The sequence below is a fragment of the Coloeus monedula genome, assembly GCF_965178545.1.
Source record: "Coloeus monedula genome assembly, chromosome: 16".
NCBI lineage: Eukaryota > Metazoa > Chordata > Aves > Passeriformes > Corvidae > Coloeus > Coloeus monedula.
Window position 1 is genome coordinate 10,495,829 of NC_138796.1, and position 18,036 is coordinate 10,513,864.

At 38.2% G+C, this 18,036-nt stretch overlaps 1 long non-coding RNA gene across 1 annotated transcript; it reads left to right on the forward strand.

Moving 5' to 3' along the window:
• The first annotated feature begins 12,253 nt into the window (after positions 1-12,253).
• On the forward strand, positions 12,254-13,143 carry LOC309578957. The gene is made up of 3 exons (XR_014226856.1): positions 12,254-12,313; positions 12,425-12,511; positions 13,009-13,143. It is a non-coding gene; the product is annotated as an uncharacterized lncRNA (long non-coding RNA).
• Positions 13,144-18,036: the final 4,893 nt, after the last annotated feature.

Below are 18,036 nucleotides of genomic sequence, written 5' to 3' on the forward strand. Positions count from 1 at the left end.
CCAAGGTAATAAATGCTGCAAATGTGTCCCTTTCACATATTCCTGATGTAAAGTAGCAATTCCTGAAGTGAAAGTTTTGTGTGAATGCCTATTAATTAATTAGGAGATTTCTGAAGAACAAAAGCAGTCATCAGCCTTCTGCTGAATGGTTGCCATGGTGTAAGGGCAGCAGTGCTTTGCTGTCCTTCCTGTCTGATTTTGAACTCTCTTGCTGGGTTATTCCAGTACTGGTTTAAGCTGACTATTCCACTCTATCCCTAAATCAAACTCCTTTAGGAGTCTGCTTGCATGCAGATGCTTTACCTGTTACAAGTGGATTTTTCTCAGGATCAAACATGCTGTTACAGGTTATGGATGTACAAACCAGTGAATGATTTAACGCTGTTTCCTTTCCTGCCTATTGTAGCTTTTGTACGTGCTGAATACATTGCTAAACTTCACTAAGGGCTGTACAGACAGAGAGAAACTTGCCCTGTGATACTCAGTTCTCATCGCTTTCCCTTTCTTAGTATTTCATGCTGAAGTCTGGGTTCAAATCCCTTCCTTAGGAGATACAGTAAAACTTACTTTAATTCATGTTAGAGAGTGTGTGTTGGTGTATGTGCAATCTTTTCAGTTATTTCCTGAAACAAAATAGTTCAATTTATCAAAATATATTTTAATCATAGAATATACTGTGTTACAGCATCAAGAGCTGTGTATTTATTGAAATGGTTTAAATTAAGTGCTTTAAAAAGAAACTGCATTTCATAGAAGGATATGTACATAAATCTTTCAACAGTGCATTTGTCCAGCTTTCTGTCCAAATGGGAACTGTGGGGACTCTGGGACAAGCTGGTCTAAAGTGGTTAACAGGAATGAGGACATCTACTAGTCTTGATGGGGGAATCCAGGTGAAGAAAGGGAAAGAGTTCAAAGTTTTCTTGAACACTCCAGAAGAATCTATGGACATAATTAATTTCAGGTAAGATTAAGCAAGGGAATCTTCTAAACCAGTTACTGTTAACTTTCTTGAATCAGAGCTTAACTAAACGGTAGATTGATAGAGCAGAAATAGATTTTGTCAGAAAACCAGCTGTTTCAGTCTGACTCATAGTCCAAATCTGCCATTCAGAAGAAAAGGAAGGGGAGATTATTCTTTGAATTTTCTATTATTTTACCATTAAAACATACATTCATATCAAAGCCTTATAACAAAAGATGGAAATGAATTTTTTGTATTACCCTGTTTTTTCCTACTGAACATCAGTGCTGTTTCTGGAACTTTAGTATCCAAAGAATCTAGATCAGGATATTAAAATGGTCGAGGAAAAGCTTAGCTTTGCTTCCAGAGATGGTATTTATCAAAACACTGGAGTAATTTGGAATATAGTAATAATAAAGCATGCCCAAACATTTCTGCTTGGTTTTTAGTTAGGTTCCTTAATGTTAGGTAAAGGTTGCATTGTAACATACAACCTCAACAACTGTCAGGTGTTAAGCAGATTAATTGCTTGTATTAATACAATCTAGGCTTTTTAGTTCATTTTATTCTGCTGGTTTTCTCTTTCATTTGGACTTTTAGTTCTGATAGAAGTCCAAGAGAAGACACATTGTAAATGACATGTCAGCATGTCTTGGACATGACAGTGGATGAAGTATTTACAGTTTGTGGATTGCTGCTTCTTCGTGTTTCTCTTGATTTGGGACATCATGGTGCCATAGGATATGCAGTTCAGAAAAGCACTGAAGGTCTCAGGACTTCACATTTAAACCATTCATTCCCTTTGGGCTCTGGGAAACTTACAGATGTAGTTCTGGTTCAGTCAGCTAGGATGGATGACAGACCATACTGAAAGTCAAAATAGTCACAAACCTGTACTGTGCGCTGTTTGAACAAAAGCCTGACTGAAGAGTCTGTTAGATGTTGCATTAACTCTCTTGCTCCCATCAAGTGCAGAGACCATGATTTTTGTATCAGCAGTTTAATGAAGTCCTGGAAGAATGTCAAGACTGGAACAAAACTGATGTCCCTACATAGCCTAACGGGAGAAAAAGTATCTAGAAGCCAGGAAGTGAGTGGAGTTGCTATAAGCTAACTATACCAAATTGCTCAGAACAGAGAAATCTAATACTGACTGTAAGGAACGGCAGATGAATCTCAAGATAGTGACAGATTAAACATGAAAACTGTGGATAAAAGTCAGTGATAATTAGTAGAAATGTAGACTGACTGTTGCAGAACTTCATCTTGTTTTTCACATCTGGGAGAAGATGGCTTATAACTGAGAATTTTGTTTAAATATTACTATAACTTTAGCATAATTGATTTTAAGTTATTGTTCAAAATTTTTGTTTGTAGCTCTAAACTGTACTTCAGAGTGGTGAATGATACAGAAGATATAGATGTCTTCCAAGACCACACAGAAACCAGATCTTGCACTAGGGAGGACGGTGAGTTCAGCTATTATGTTTGTCTTAGAAATGCATTCTGAAATATCTGTGACAGATCATTTTTATTCAGTAGAGTTTCTTTTTTCACATATTATTTCTAAAACGTCTACGGTGCAATGTTAATTTTCATGTTTTCTTTGTTTGCTGTTCTAATTAAATGTTCAACTGTTGTCTTCCACCAGTGTCTGAGATTATTGGCTGGCAGCTGTGTTCTGAAATGTCCTATCCTGACCCAGACAGTGGTTTGGTTTTCCCCCTTAGTGCACCTTTGAGAGTGGCTGTGACATTAGCTAAACAAGACAGAGGCCTGCAGCAGTACGTGGTGGAAGCTGCCTATAACTACATTGCTCAGGTACCACTGGCACACTGGACTTTGGCTTTTTAGTTGGTTATTCTGGTGACAGAGTGCTGAATCTCAGTACTGCATATTCAACCCTCTGGATTCCAAGGTCTACGTTATTATTAATTTCATTCCCAATATAGGGGGAAGATATGTTGAACAAAAATTACTGATGCTGATAGTAGGTATATACTCTTTTTGACTATGAAACAGCACACACAATCTGTTGTCTCAGTGTGAGAGATTGTTTTGTAAATGGTGTGCCAATGAATAATGTGCTTATCTTTTCTTTCTTTCAGGAGAATTCATGGATCCCAAGTGAAGCTGTCTTTCACTTCTTCATTGGGACTCCAAAGTCAGCGTTGAAAAGAGATGTTGGTGTTGACCTAAGTTTTAGTGTCCCACAGAGGAAATTCAGAATCCAATTTATACAACCTAAGAAAAAAATTGAGATTGATGGTAGGTTTTTCAACTAAGAGCCTGATTGTCAGCCAATATCAGTTAGGAGAACTTTGTTACAATTAACTGAGAAGTATCAGTGTATTTCAGTCACTAATCTAATGCTGAAACTACATTATGATGTGATAGCTGTTCAGTTTACTACTTTAGGTAACACCCATTCCCAATGCGGTTTGCATCTTGGTTAAGACTATATTTTGCACAGTTAGAGGTTCGGTACCTGGTTCATAAAATCATGTTAGAGAAGAAAGCTGTTACCAGGATTGATGAAATGAAGCTAAAGGACATGGATTGTTCTGACAACTTTTACATATGCTGAACTTGCCTTGCTGTTTCAGTTTGCTGTGTTCTGTTAGTTATGATATGAAGTTATGTGTTGCTAAATCAATTAAGTACTGACTATGATATTGCCATGCATTATAATAAAAAATAACATTTTAATCACAGTTTAATATAGAACACAAAGTCTAGTTGAGAAAATACAAACTGATAAATTCATGGTAATAATATAGACAACATATTTCAGCTTCTTTGGCATGCTGGTCAAGTGATGTTTTGTGCTGATGTATTCTACCATATCACATATTTAGAATTTTCCACTCCATTTTTATTTTTTTTGATCCTGGTTATTTCCAAATGGATTGCAAGGAAGATTTACCTACACTGTGCAAAGCTTTGTGGGCACAGTGTTCTGAGCTCCTGAAATGTCTTCACAGCACAACCCAGTTTACAAATTTTAGCACAGGCCTAAAGGAAGTATATAAATCAGTTCCAGAACTAAGCTGTTTTTGTTGGAGACCGCTTCATTGCCTCTTCTCAATTGTTCTCCTTAGAGAATCCTTTCAAAGTTACTAGTTTATTCAGAGGACACTTTGCAATATACCTTTGCAAATTCTGATCCTAACTTTTTATCTTTGAGCTAATGTTTATTATATTTTTACTATCTCTATATCTATTGTTCATAACAAGAATGAGTATCATTTCAAGTACAGTTTTATGAAGCATCACTGAACAGTAAAGAAAAAGTAAAGAGTTTTCTTTTTTTCCAAGGGAAAATTGAGTTTTCTAAAAGTTCACGAGTTGGACACCTGGAGCTGATAGTGGATGATCAAGATGTGTATTACATTAAGGTATGTTTGTATTCAATGAGCTCTCATTCTAGGGCGAATAGTTACATAAAAGCACAGAAAAGAAAGGCAATGAAAATACAACTCTTGAAAAACAGTTTTGTGAGCAATCCTTCAGAGAAGTTACCAGTTCTCCTTATTACATATTTTTGAGATAGACTCAGTGCTAAATTTTAACCTAAATCTCTGTGAGACTGCCAATATTTTCAGTAACACCGTATTAATTTCTGGCCTGGTATTGCAATGTTTGTAGTGATTCCAGTCCTAAAACCAGCAGAAGCTGAAGGAAGTAGCATCTTGCACCAGTTAAGTGTAACTGGAAAAACAAATTCATCCTTCCTCCCCATTATTTATGAATGGGGTGTGGAAGGTTTGTTGTTACATGTATAGAAAAACATACATTTTCTTCTTCCTCTCATCTCGTTCCTGAAACACCCAAGTCTATACTACCGCTTTCTCAAAACTTAATCAACTTGTCTTGTTGAGGGTCTTGGAGTTGGCTTTTTGATTTATTTGTTTATTCTAGGGAATGACAGATTTTCAGATGCTGAATGGAGAGCAGAGATACATGACTCAGCTGGAGGTAAAGCTGATAAAGCAAAGCAGTCCTATCATTCTGTCAGGAAACATCACTAAACAGCTTGGCAAGAAGATAGCTTTTTCAGCATCTCTGAATAATTTGTTGAAGGATGCTGCATTTATTTCAGGTTAGAGGACAGTAAGTATTTGCCATATAAATGCAAGTTCTGGAGCACTTACTTGTTAGGATTGACTGGTTTTGGACACCTAGTCCTAAAACTCCTTTCAAATCCATAAAGACTGCATTTTAAAATTATTATTCTTCATAAATTAATATGAATATATACGTTTCAGAATAAAAGAAATTTTTTTAGAAGTCTGTTTTGAATTACTGAAAAGGATGGAGAAAATAAGATATAAGGAATTACTTAACAAAAACATACCAAAACAATAACAGCTGTTTTTCACTTTTGTTAGTACAAAACAATGCAGAGACACATATTTGTAGCTAAATGTCTCTTAAGACCTGTTGTTCTGAACATCTTGAAGACTTTTTTTCTCACAAATAAGCTAAGAGGAAAATACAAGAGAAAGTATCAGAAAGAGAGCCTTAATATTTGTATAACATCAATACATTAAAATTAATACAGTGGAATAAACCCGTAATTTATTTTATCTCATTTTTGACTGAAGTGTCATAGTGTTACACAGTACTTTCAAATAGAACTGACTTTTAAGGAATGCAGAAGATCAGTTTGTCTTTTGGAAGAGGATCTTTTGGTGAAATTTTCATCATTAGCTTTCACGTGGATTGCCAGTGCCTACATCAAAGCCAGTTCTGGTCTGATTTCAGACTCCTAGCACCTGAGAACTTGGCTGCACCAGTTTTACTGCTGCAAAGCCACAGCCTTGCTCTGACTTTATGTAGAGGTAACCACCCACGTGTTCACACATTAGGCCTTAATTAATTAAAAGGTCTGTATGTCAAATTTATTTCCTTTGAGAAGCAGCTTTGGCTGGATTCATTTCAGTAAGCTTGAAGCAGGTTGTGGGAAGTGTGGTCTGCAGGCTGTCTGTGGAGATGGAGAGAGTCTGAGCATCCAGCTCTGTGTCTTTTTATCTGTTCACTACACAGGGAGTTCATCATGGTGGGAGAGTATGTAGTATTCCTTTGACTAGCTGAAGTAACTTCAAGTTCTACCACTGCATAACCACTTCTATTCTTTCTGTAGCTTTTCTGGAGAAAAAGGTTGATGATAAGCTGAGACAATACTCGCTGGAAGGGGAGACTCACCTTCCAGGTGTTCTTGGAGTTCATGCTGTCGCTCTTCTCCAGCAGCGTGAGGGCTTGTGGGCTCATGGTCTGCAGATAAAATATGGACTCCTAGGTACACTGAAAAACAGGGAAAGTAAAAGTATTCTGTATTACTCATTTTTCCTACAAGATTTGCCTCTGTGTTTAGAACACAATAGAAAGATTTCAGTTCATTTTTAAACTGTGATCTGTAACCTGGGACAAGTTTCTCTTCTCAGTTGGATAAACTTTACTCTTTGAGTCTGCATATCAAAACAATTCGTTTTTAAAATGGGCTTTTCACAAGCATGTCCAACATTTGATTAAAAATCAGTTTTTCAGTGAGAATTGCCCCTCATTAATTTGTGTTTTCAGATGTTTGCATACATACACTTAATAACAATCAAAACACTTAAACAGTGTCTTATGATGCCTGGCTATAGCTATGTAATTGTGAAATAAGAGACTTAGAGCATAGTTACACTTTGGTATAAACCCAGTTTGACATCTATTCCACACGAAGTGGTCAGCAAATACTTCCTTGGAGAAGTACTGGATTTTTTGTTTTAAAAAGTTATCCTCCTCATTAGTTGGAACTTCAAATTCCTTGTTTTAATTTCCTTCTCAGTCTCCAGAAGGGCTGGAAGTTCATTATTATTTTTTGTTTCAAATGAAATACCGTGTAATGTCATGATGTTGGGAGTAGGCAGTAACAGAAAATCATCAAATATTGTGAGATATACCAAGAAAGCTGCAAAGGTTGATCAGGATTAGTTCGTAGTGCTTTTACTTCAACCAGGTAAAATTCTGTTTAAGTAATGAAGTTTGTGCTTTCCTTTGCATTTGTAGGATAAATCAACAAGTATATAGCTGTAAAAATAGACAAATCTAACTTTGATATTTTGCAAAACATTAGTCTTGAAGCCAGTGTCAGATTTATACTATTAACATTTTGGAAGATTACTTCTGATTTATTTGAATAGGTAACTTTGTGATTTAACTTGAACAGGAGAGGCAAAAACCCCTTGCCACAAGTGCACTACGCAGCAGAAGGTTCAGGTGGAGACGAGTGCACAGGGCTTGTACAGACTGGAGCTGGGGCATGAGTTGCACTGTGTGCAGGCTCCCACCTACAGCCACAAGGTGGGTATGGCCCCAGGCACTCCCTGTGCTGGGTGCCCATGCCACTTGTACTCGGGGCTGTCAACATAGAAAGCAGAGTTCACAGCAAAAAGGTGATGCTCTCTTCTTTAGGTTCACCTGGAACATGAAGCGAGTGCATCTTGGATTTCCTCCCAGATGGAAGTGAACTATGGGAAACACTGGGATGAAATAAACAACAAGAAGAAACTGCTGATCAGCCAAGCCTTTAAGAACAGTTCCAGTTCATCTGTAGTCAGCTATTTCATGGAGGTAATAGTGATGGTTGAAAAGTAAGACCTCCACTTCAAATATTTAACAGACAAACTAAGAAGAAATTTTGATTTTTTTTTTTATTATGGCCTTTTTTTTTGTAAATATGGTATGTACTAATAATATAAGGCAGGTACCCAGACTTAATAATTTTGAGTTAGGTGAGGTCTTAGCCCAGAGACACTGAGATTGTGGACATTTGCTAGAAGAAAAATTTTGCAAATACTGGAAAAGTTTGAGTGTAATTTGGTCTGAGGTTTTTGCGCTGCTAACTCATATAAAATGATTGTAGAGATTTACAAAAGCTGCTTTGCTTGACACAATATGGAAGGAGGTTGCAGATTATAATAACTCATATTACAACATATTACAGAATATTACAGCATTTTTCTTTTTGAATCTCCTGTTGTTGTAACAAATGCATCTTAAAGAAACCTCAGTCTGTAATTGGTGAGCACGCATGAAAATCTATACAGTGAATGGCAAATGTGCAAAAGCAGAAGCTGTGACCTTCCTGCTACTGTGTGTGTATTGACTTAGACACCCCTAAAAATGGAATCTTGTTTTTATTTAAATTTGCTTCACTTCTTTTCCAGTTTACCATGCAAGTCCTGGAAAAACAGGTGAATTATAGAACCCAGCTGCAGCACTTGCACACCTCTCAGGTGTATTTGCAGAGCAGCACCAACTTTGAGGTGCAGTATAATGACCATGTACCATTTGTGGCTGGGCTGCAGTGGAAGGATGCATCCAGAAATGGCCTGAAGAAGTGGGAAGGTGAAGTACCACAAACCATTTCCAGTCTGTGATTAGAAAAGCAGGTATTGGAAGCTGCTGCCAGGTTTTTCTGAGCAGTTTTGCTTGACTGCAACAGAATGATAAAAATTTTTGTTGGAAGAGAGAGACCCTGGAGGTTGTCCAGCCCAGCTTTCTGCTCCAATCAGGACTGTTTCTAGCAGTAGGTCACATCTGTTGTGGATTTATCTAGGTAAGTTTTTGAAATCTCCAAGCCTAGCTGGCTGGTCTCTTCCAGCAGTTCCATTTACACTAGTGAAGGACATTAATTTCATTATATACCTCCCAGAGATTTTAGCAATTGGAAGAGAAAAGGTTGATAGTAGCATTTTAGCTTCATTCTGAAACCCCAGGAACTCTGTTGTGGAGTTAGAATCCAGGTAGCTTGAAATCTCACGTTTCTGTCAGCTTTAATGTATGTCCTTTGCAGGTGGGTTGAATATAGACAGCCCATGGCTCTATCTGTACACAGCTCACAAACTGCATCAGCCTCAGCATTCTGCTTATTTATTGACATCTGAGCTGACAACTGGAAAAGCTCTCTCCATTAAAGACCTTGTACTGGAACTATTCTATAAAGATCAAGGCAATGAGAAGGAAGGAAAGGTTCACATTTACACACCAGCTACCACATACCTGCAGGTTGGTGACATGGTGCTTCACAGAGTGTATGGCTTTGGGGACAGGGCTCTGTGCCATCACTATGCCCTGAGTCTATGGTTTCTAAGCTTCCTTGTAATTTATTTTAGACTGTGTTATGCAGTAGAGGTTTAAAACTAATTTCATCGTGGTTGCTGTGCATTAAGCAATATGGTAGACTTCTGTCATTATGCAATTGTCTAAATCTTTGACTTATGTTTATGATTAAGGTGTTCTTTTATCAGCTTTTCCTCCTTAGGTCACTACTGCTTCAGGCACAGCATGGAGGAATGTGAGAAACATTCTTGAATGAGAAAAAAGGGGTCATCAACTATTTTCTTCTCAACTATTTAGGTCTTTGTCTCTCCTTGTTTAGAGGAGATAAAATGAACTTTGAGCTCTGTATGGCAATTTTGAATATTTTTATAATGGAAAAGGTGGCACACATTTCTAATAGTTCTTGTAAATGATCATTCTGTCACCTCTGTGCTGTGCTGCTGCACAATGGAATGCTGTCTGTCCTAGCTCAGCCTGACTAATGTCTTTGTTTTTCAGGCATCCACATATAATCATCTTGGGAGGAATGTTCTGCATAGCTATAGTGAAATGATATCTCTGTGGAATCAGCTTGTGAAGAATGAAATTCATTTGGAAAATAATGAACGAGCCAAACTTCTCTGCTTTAAGATTAAAAGTACAAAACAGGAATTTAACTTCACAGCCAGCTATCAGAGTCTGCCAATGGTGAGAAAAAAAAAAACAAAAGCAATTTTTTTGACTCAGCACTCTCTTCCTGAAAGATGTTATTGCTAGTGTTGAAACTTAAACCCTTCCAGTCCTGCATCTATTTCTGTCTGTTTTGACAGGCTGCAGTGTAAAACTAGGTTCAAAAAGAAAACAAAAACTTGTGTGGCATAGTTTGGAGTACTTCTCACCTATTTTGGAGGCCAACTACAGACAGTCAGGGAGGAGAGGGTGAACAGAGACTGTGTGACTAGAAAGGGAGGTGGAGATGTGATTACTCACAATTTGATGCAGATATATGACAGGTGTGGAAGATTCTGCTGTCTTGGAGAATCAGAATCTCTTGCCTGCTAGTGAGCATGGTAACAGCCCAGGTTTATATGCTGTTTTAATCTCTACATCCCTTCCAGTCTTAAAATAATTTTTCCTTTGCTTGATGTCTGCAGCAGAGGAAGGGTAATCAGCAGTTTCTCCTTGAAAGAGGTACTTTGATCAGTTACTTTGGTCCATTCATACCTTGCAGGAAGTCTTAAAAAGTGTTTTTCTAAACATAGCATTCCATACTTTGAAAATCCAGTTAGGTTTTTCACGTACCAGAGCTTGCTTATGTTGTAAATAGGCGACACTCAAGTGATACATTAGGGGACATTTGTCTTCTGCTGGAGTCAGTTTTCTACTGATGTCACTTTTAATCCCCTGAGAAATTAATGGAGATCTGGACTGAAACTGTAGCAGAAATGGTTTGATCTGTGAAATGACAGCCTTGCTGCATCCTGTTGAACAATATGGTTTCCATATTGATGTTCCTGAATATGAATGCAGTAAATCTGATGCAATTGTCCTTTCCTGTTCTGGTCTCATGATCTGAGTGCAGCCTAAGACGACAAACTTTTCTGTGGAGATTGTATGGAGAGATTATAAAAGTCTGCCTGTCATACTGCAGTGTGAAGGTCAGATAAAAGAGCTGAAGAAGGAGAAGATGCTCTATCAAAAACGTGCAACCCTCCGTTTCAGGTTTAGTATTCTTATTTCTATCTTTTAAGAATGTTTTGGCCTAATTTAATGAGCATCTTGATGCTCTTAGGAAATGTTCTGGGCTTTACAAAGTGAGAGTGCCACATGCACAAAGTCTGTGCTTTGTCTTGTCTGGCTCTCTGAACTTCCTCAAGCACAGCATCTTCCTGGGCTGGTTATTTGCATCCATTAGCTTTTGGTCTCTTTGTTGAAATGACAGTGAACAAAGTTGTCAAAGGCAACAAGCCATGTGTGCTGTGACATATTTGTTGGCAACTCAGTCATATAGCCTCCTTGCATGAAAACAGCAGGATTTATGGTGTATCCAAACTTGGAAGTGGTGAGAAGTTCCAAAATCCAGATCTGATCCTCTGTGCCATCCATGTGCCTTCTTCCTGGTCCTTAGGCATTAGATAGCCGTTCTAAAGCCAAAGGTATCCTCTTAAAACATTTAACAAATGGTCTTGTTTAGATTTTGGAATATGTTTCCATTTTCTGATGAGAAGGAGTGCACTGCTTCTACATATTGGCTGTCCCTGAAATTTCTCTCTTCATTAACCATTACTAAAAAAGGCCTGAAGGCCTTTTTAAAAATATATGCTCAGACTAGAGACATCTGGATCACCTCTGGGGAAATCTCAGCTTTCTTAATGCATAGCAGGATCAACAGGAGTGCACAGGCTGCCTTAGGAGCCACTGTGCAACTCAGAGAAAACTAAAACACTGTGAGGTGTCTTTTCTGTAAAAAATTATGTAAATGAAGAGCTGTATCAGATATTCTAACATGTATAAAGGCAGTCCAGTGTCTGAGTTTATAAAAGTTTGTGCATGTTTCCAAGAGGTCTAAGTAAATGTGCAGAAACATCTAATAAAGTCCATAAAACATTGCACTGAAGTAGTAAACCACTCTGAGAGCTGTGTAGTGCTGAACATCTGTTGCACTGGATCCTTGGTATGTAGATTTTTGTTTGTACAAAAAGCATAAAATGTGGATGGGTGAGATTTTCGAACCTGCCAGGTTTGGGCACTATCCGTATTTGAACTGAAGTCTTGGTCATGCAGGTATAGAAGGTGTATGTGCTGGTTATACATGTCAGAATTTTAGAGCAGCACCTCCCCTGCCCTTCCAGGCCTTTAGCAAATTAAGGATGGAAACTCTATCAAAAATTCTGGTAAGTGTGTGGAGTTTTTTTGAAGTTGTAATTATTCTTTGTAGTTTCTTAAACATCCTGGTCCTATGTGTTTTACTTCTGTACCTGACACCCTGGTCGTAAATGATACATTTGGAGTTCAAGCTGATCTTTGCATGATTTCTTTTTGTAGTTGTCTATTAAGATCTTTTACACTATGTTTCTTTCTTGTTTTTTTTCCAGGCATCCTTTTAAAGTGCCCTTTCTGCAGAGCTTCCTTCTGCAGGAGACATTTACTGTTGACAAAAAGCAAAAGCACTATTTCATGGAAACAAAAGTTTTGATAAATGGGGTGGAGGAAACAGTTCAGACTCTTATACTTGGTTACCAACCTGAAAACCCTTATGTGAGTTATCCAAGAACTTCCTTTAATCTGACATATCAAAACAGCCTGCAAATGAGTGATTTACTGCATATATCTTATGTTCCTTGCATTTCCTCTCAAACTTCTGTTTAGATTTGTGCTGGCTTAACTCATCCTTATAACTACAAGATGTTCCCCAAAGATGTTGAAATGTGCATTTTAACTCTAAGTCATCAAAATGTGAGTAAATTTCCCATTAAATTCAATTAGGAGATGTTAATTACCTGTTTATTTACACTTTACTGTCTTTTCAGACCTATCTTGCTATAGGTCTTTAGTTCCTCACCATGTAGCTGCTGCAACCAAAATGTTCAGAGGTTGATTATGTCCTTGGACCTCCTTAATTTTGTATAATAATATGTTGTGTAGTAATCTATGATAGGAATACTCTATCCATTATTTTTTTAGAATATTATTATGCATGAATGTTATTAATAATAACCAGTACTGGGATAGAATGGACTCAGGGTTCTCACCCTTATGTAGCTGTATCTATTCATCTTTCTTACCAAATGTAGCTATTTTTTCTGCTTTTCTTGTTTTTCATTCTGAGCCAAAACATAAAATCTTGCAACTCTTTCATTTCTCATGATGTGTAGGGATGACTTCTGTGATCTTTCATAACGCACAGGGTTAATACTCAATGCAGTTTGCTTACTCCCATTCTTAACACACAGGTGAAGCATGAGCTTGAGACTATCTTAAAGGTGAATAAGGAAGATGTTCTCAGTTTTCTAGGGAGGTATCAGGACAAATCCAGTGAGGCAGATTTTAGACATCTTTTACACATGGATGTGACACACTCATTCCAGGTATTGGTGGTTTTAATTTTTGGCATTTTATTTTTTATGTCTTGGTGACTGTTTTACTGTGTTGTCTTTAGAACTGTAATTGATGCTAGTAAGTGTCCTAATCCAATCGAGTCCTGGTCCTGACAAGGAACTGTAGGTATCTCAGCAGGTCCAATAATGGATCAATAACTTGTATCAATAATACCTTATAAGACATACATTGACCTTTTGTTTTCATGCTTTTTTTTACTGCATTTGATTTATTTTTCAGTATCTTGGGATAAAATTGGTAAAATTTTATACACATATTTGTTTATACTCATTCTCCACTTCATGCTAGAAGTTCAGACATTAAATCACATGAGGCAATTGGTGGGAATGCAATGTTCTGTTCTGATACTTTACTTTGTCAAATAGCTTGAATTTCCACAAGCAATGGGCCTAAGTGGGGAGCTGTTTTCCAGGCAGACTAAACTGGAACACTTTGACTGTGGTGTAAGTGTAAAAGCCATCATCAACAAGAACATGTCTTCACAGGTCAGTCCCCTGGTAATTACAGTCTTGTTGCTTGAACTTGAAGATTTTGCAATTCATACACTCAATGACTGTAGTGGAGAGGCATAAATTGTTAGGGAAACAGTTAACTCAGAGTTTGTTCTGGCTAGATAGCTGCGTGTGGTTGGTATAGTTGGCTTATGTTTTGGCTGAAATTCAGAAAACTCTCAAAATCGAGTTAAATTGTACTTAAAATTCAATGTAGCTCACATTTTTTTGTTGAAAGCTCTAGCATGGTGACAGGATAAAGACAGGGAGATCACTTACCCACTAACTTCGCAGACAAAACAGACTCAACTTGGGCAATATTAATTTAATTTATTGCCAAATCAAATTAGAGTTAGATGATGAGAAACAAAGATGAGAATTAAAAACTCCTTTCCCCCTTTACTCCCCTCTCTGCTTTTGTCCAGTCCCAGCTTGTTGTCTGCAGTCTCATTGCTCAAACTGATGTTTCAGAATTGTGTATTGTAATCTGAGGTCCTTAATGTTCTGCTCTCCTTTTTCTCTGTGTGCAGGCCCAGGCAGTCCTGAAGAGTTATGGTGAAAACAGTGTCAATGGCTCTCTTCACCTTCATTCCAATGGACGGGACATGCTGATGCTGGAGGTTGATGTGAACAATGAAAACAGGAGGAATGCCAGAATTGTTGAGCTGAGGGCTTTTCTCCATCAGACAGTCTTGACAAACCCAGAATCAGTACAGTTCCGGCTCATGGGCAAAATATTTCCATCAAGGTAGAGAAATCAGAATGTTGGTTAATTGAGGAACTGAGGAGTGTTCTGTGATACAAATTTAAATGTAACTGCTTTCATATGGCTGCAGCAAGGCCACTGAGTAAATGCCAGTTCATGTGTTATCCCTGTCATTGAAATACTACTTCTCCTTATGCTTTCTAAGTTGGTGTAAGTTGTGTTTATGTGTTCTAGTTGCTCTCCTAGGACTTTGTACAGAGAACTTTGAATGAACAGATGGTAGAAGCTATGCCAGTGGAAAAGGGCACTTCCCAGTGTTTATTATAAGGTTTTTAAAATATTGTAGAAAGCTTTGAGGTGGCAGAGGTGGGAAATAGAAATTTGGCCCTCCCAAGTTTCAGCTGATTTTTCAAATTTTACAAATAGGAAGTGTATAGGGAAGAATTTTGTGTCTGCAGAGGTCCTAGTGTTTACTAATTGGATGAGATAAGGAAAATGAGGAAATAAGAGTTAAAGAAATCAGAAGTTACTACAATTTAGATGAAGCACATTAGATTTACTAGTAACACTAAAAATAAGATAAAATATTCCAAGAAGGATATTTCATGTGGTTCTGCAGCTTGCTTACGGTTCTGGGCATCCAGTACTGCACTAATTTGTTTAAATACCAGGGTAAGCTGTTCAAGAGTAATTTATTGCAGTTCACTTCACAGGAAGGAAAACAGAACACTTAAAATTTTTGGAACGAATATTTGTTTAGGATTTGTTTTACAGGGAGAATACAGAATAAAATAAACTGTTGAATGTTTCTGGGGAACAGCTAAAAGGATGCACTCTGTACAGACTTCAGTTGCTGACTGATGGAATGAATCTTAATTCCCTGAACTATTAGTTTTGTTCTTCCCATGGAGTGGATTTTCACTCAGGTTTTACTCATCATCAGTGTTTCAGAGGGTTCCAGTTTCTAGGAGGGAAATCTAACACTATGAAAACTGGAGTAATTGCCTCACTTTTAGGTATTTTGTGTAGTATACTTGAGTCTAGAAAGTCAGATAGTTCAGTGGATAGTTTGTTGAAGGCAATATGAAAACTGTGTCTCAGTCTTAAAACACTGAAAATTGAGCTTTTTGTTGTTCCAGCAGGTTTCCCCAGAAAGCTGTGACGTGTTTCTCTAACACTGTTCAATTCAGGACCAAGATACAAAGAAATATTGTTGGTTCATTTACCAAACTCAAATGATGGTGGCACTTAGAATTATTTTTTTAAGCTGAATTCTTAATGTTGGTTTTAAATCAGCACCAAAGCGATATTTCATATTGTGACAGAGAGGGACTAATTTCCAACTCAAACTCTGTCCAACTCTTTCTTTTATTAGGAACCATAACAAAAGCATTTAAGAAATTTAAAGAAAAATTAGTCTGCCAGTCTTTGAAGCTTTACTGAGGAGTTTTAGAAACATCTTGTGAACAGCATGTGCTGACTGCAAGGCATCCGATTGCCTGACTCACAACACTGGAACAAGTGCCCAGAAAGTCTGTGGAGTCTCCATACTCGGAGATACTCCAAACTTGACCACACACACTCCTGAGCACCCTACTCTCATTGATCCTGCTTTGAGTAAGGAGGGGTGTCTTGACAATCCTGAATCAACCATAATAGTATCTTACTAGCAATTTTTGTCCGTCTTTTTAGACTTCTGTTGTCTTCTGAGTTGAATCTTAACGAAAATAAGCTTCACATGGATTTCATGGGAGCCAGGGAGCGAAAAGTTGGTTTTGTTTTGTCCCTAAATGGAAGAGTCCAACACACTTTTACTGGATTACAGGCCATACCTCATCTTCTTTCTCTGGATGGATTACTGAAGTGCAAAAACAACATTCATGATGGTACTCTGTTCCTTTGTGTTTTGTTCTAATCTGCAGCTACCTAAGGAAGCTCCTTAATTTTCGTGTAATCCTTCCTGAGCTGCAGAATGTATTCAGCTCTGGTGCCCCAACAGAAGAATAATGTGTGCCTGTTAGGGCAAGTCCAGAGCAGACCACAGAGCTGATCAGAGGGCTGGAGCACCTCTGCTCTGGAGCTGGGCTGGGAGGGCTGGGGTTGTCAGCCTGGAGAAGAGAAGGCTCCTGGGAGACCTTAGCGCCCCTTCCAGTGCCTAACGAGGCTCCAAGAGAGCTGGAGAGGGACCTTGGACAAGGGCCTGGAGTGAAAGGACAACAAGGAATGGCTTCAGACTGACAGAGGGCAGGGTGAGATAGGATACTAGGAAGAAATTCTTCATTATGAGGGTGATCGGAAAATGGAACAGGTTGCCCTGAGAAGCTGTGGCTGCTCCATCCCTGGAATTGTTCAAGGCCAGGTTGAATGGGGCTTTGAACAACCTGGTCTGGTGGAAGGTGTCCCTGTCCATAGCAGAGGGTCGGAACAAGATGGGCTTTAAGGCCTCTTCCAGCCCAAACTATTCTGTGATTCTGTATAATGCAGAGGAGAGTATTTAGCATGCAAAATGAACCTTGGGTCATAGGGTTGAGGGTACTTTTCAGTGAACAAACACAGTTTAGAATTTTTCATATTTTCATGGATTGAAGGAAATAGTGGGTGGCCTCCTTCCTCTTCTGAAATGTGGGAACTGACTTGAAACCCTTACTACTTTGAATGGCTCCATGGGTGCAGCAGGTCACTGCTGAGCTCTGGAGGGATTGTTTCGCCTGCAATTACACTAGTAATAGGTCACAGTCCCTCTGTAAATTTTCCTTCATAGGGAGTGCAGTATAGTCCATGGTCTAAGGGCACAAGCAGCTTAGTGAATAAAAAGGAACAGCTGCTAGAAATACTATTATGTAATTTGTTTTAAACACAGACACTCGCTAGTAGAGAAACCCTCAATGTGAAACTGATTTGCTCTCTTGATTAGGCAAAATTATCTATTATAACAAATGGAAATTCTTCTGCTTCCTCCCAATATTAAATTGATGGTTAATTTATATATTACTTCTAAAACTCTGGTTATTTTTGTCCCAAGAATCTCTCTCCACAGTAATAATTTCTGCCTGTTTCAGGTAACATCAATCTGATGGTCAACAAAAGACTGTATGGACTCCATGTCAGGAACAGGAACGTGTTTGGGAATACCACCGTACACAATATCACTGTTGCCATGTTTCAGAATGGCAGTCAGGCAATCCCAGTGGAGGCAAGACTGAAAGGACACCTGGAACTGAGTAAAGAGAAGAAAAGGGGGCTAGCTAGCTTCCAGGTGGATGAGAAGGCTCTTTCTGTAGATTTTTTCAATGTCTTGGATCGTGGGCACAGCAGAGTCAGAGGGACTTTCACACATAATATCAACTTTTTAAAAAATGCAGGTAGGAAGAAAACTCTGACTTGAAGGTGTGGTGTAACAAGGTGAATTTATCTAAATGACTGCTGAGCAGTGGAAATAGATGAGTTGTGTTTGCTCACACCAGAACAAAATGTGATCCAGTCTTAGCAGCATTCTTTTTAATGTTGTTGAGAAAATACAGTAAAATGGACACAAATAATTCAAAAGAGCTTTGAAATACTTCAGAGTAAATTGTTTCTCTTTTGTATATCTGTGCTCCTGCACAGGATCTAAATTGACCAGTTCCTCTAAGTATAGTTTTATGCCAAGTGTTGTTTCCTAAGCA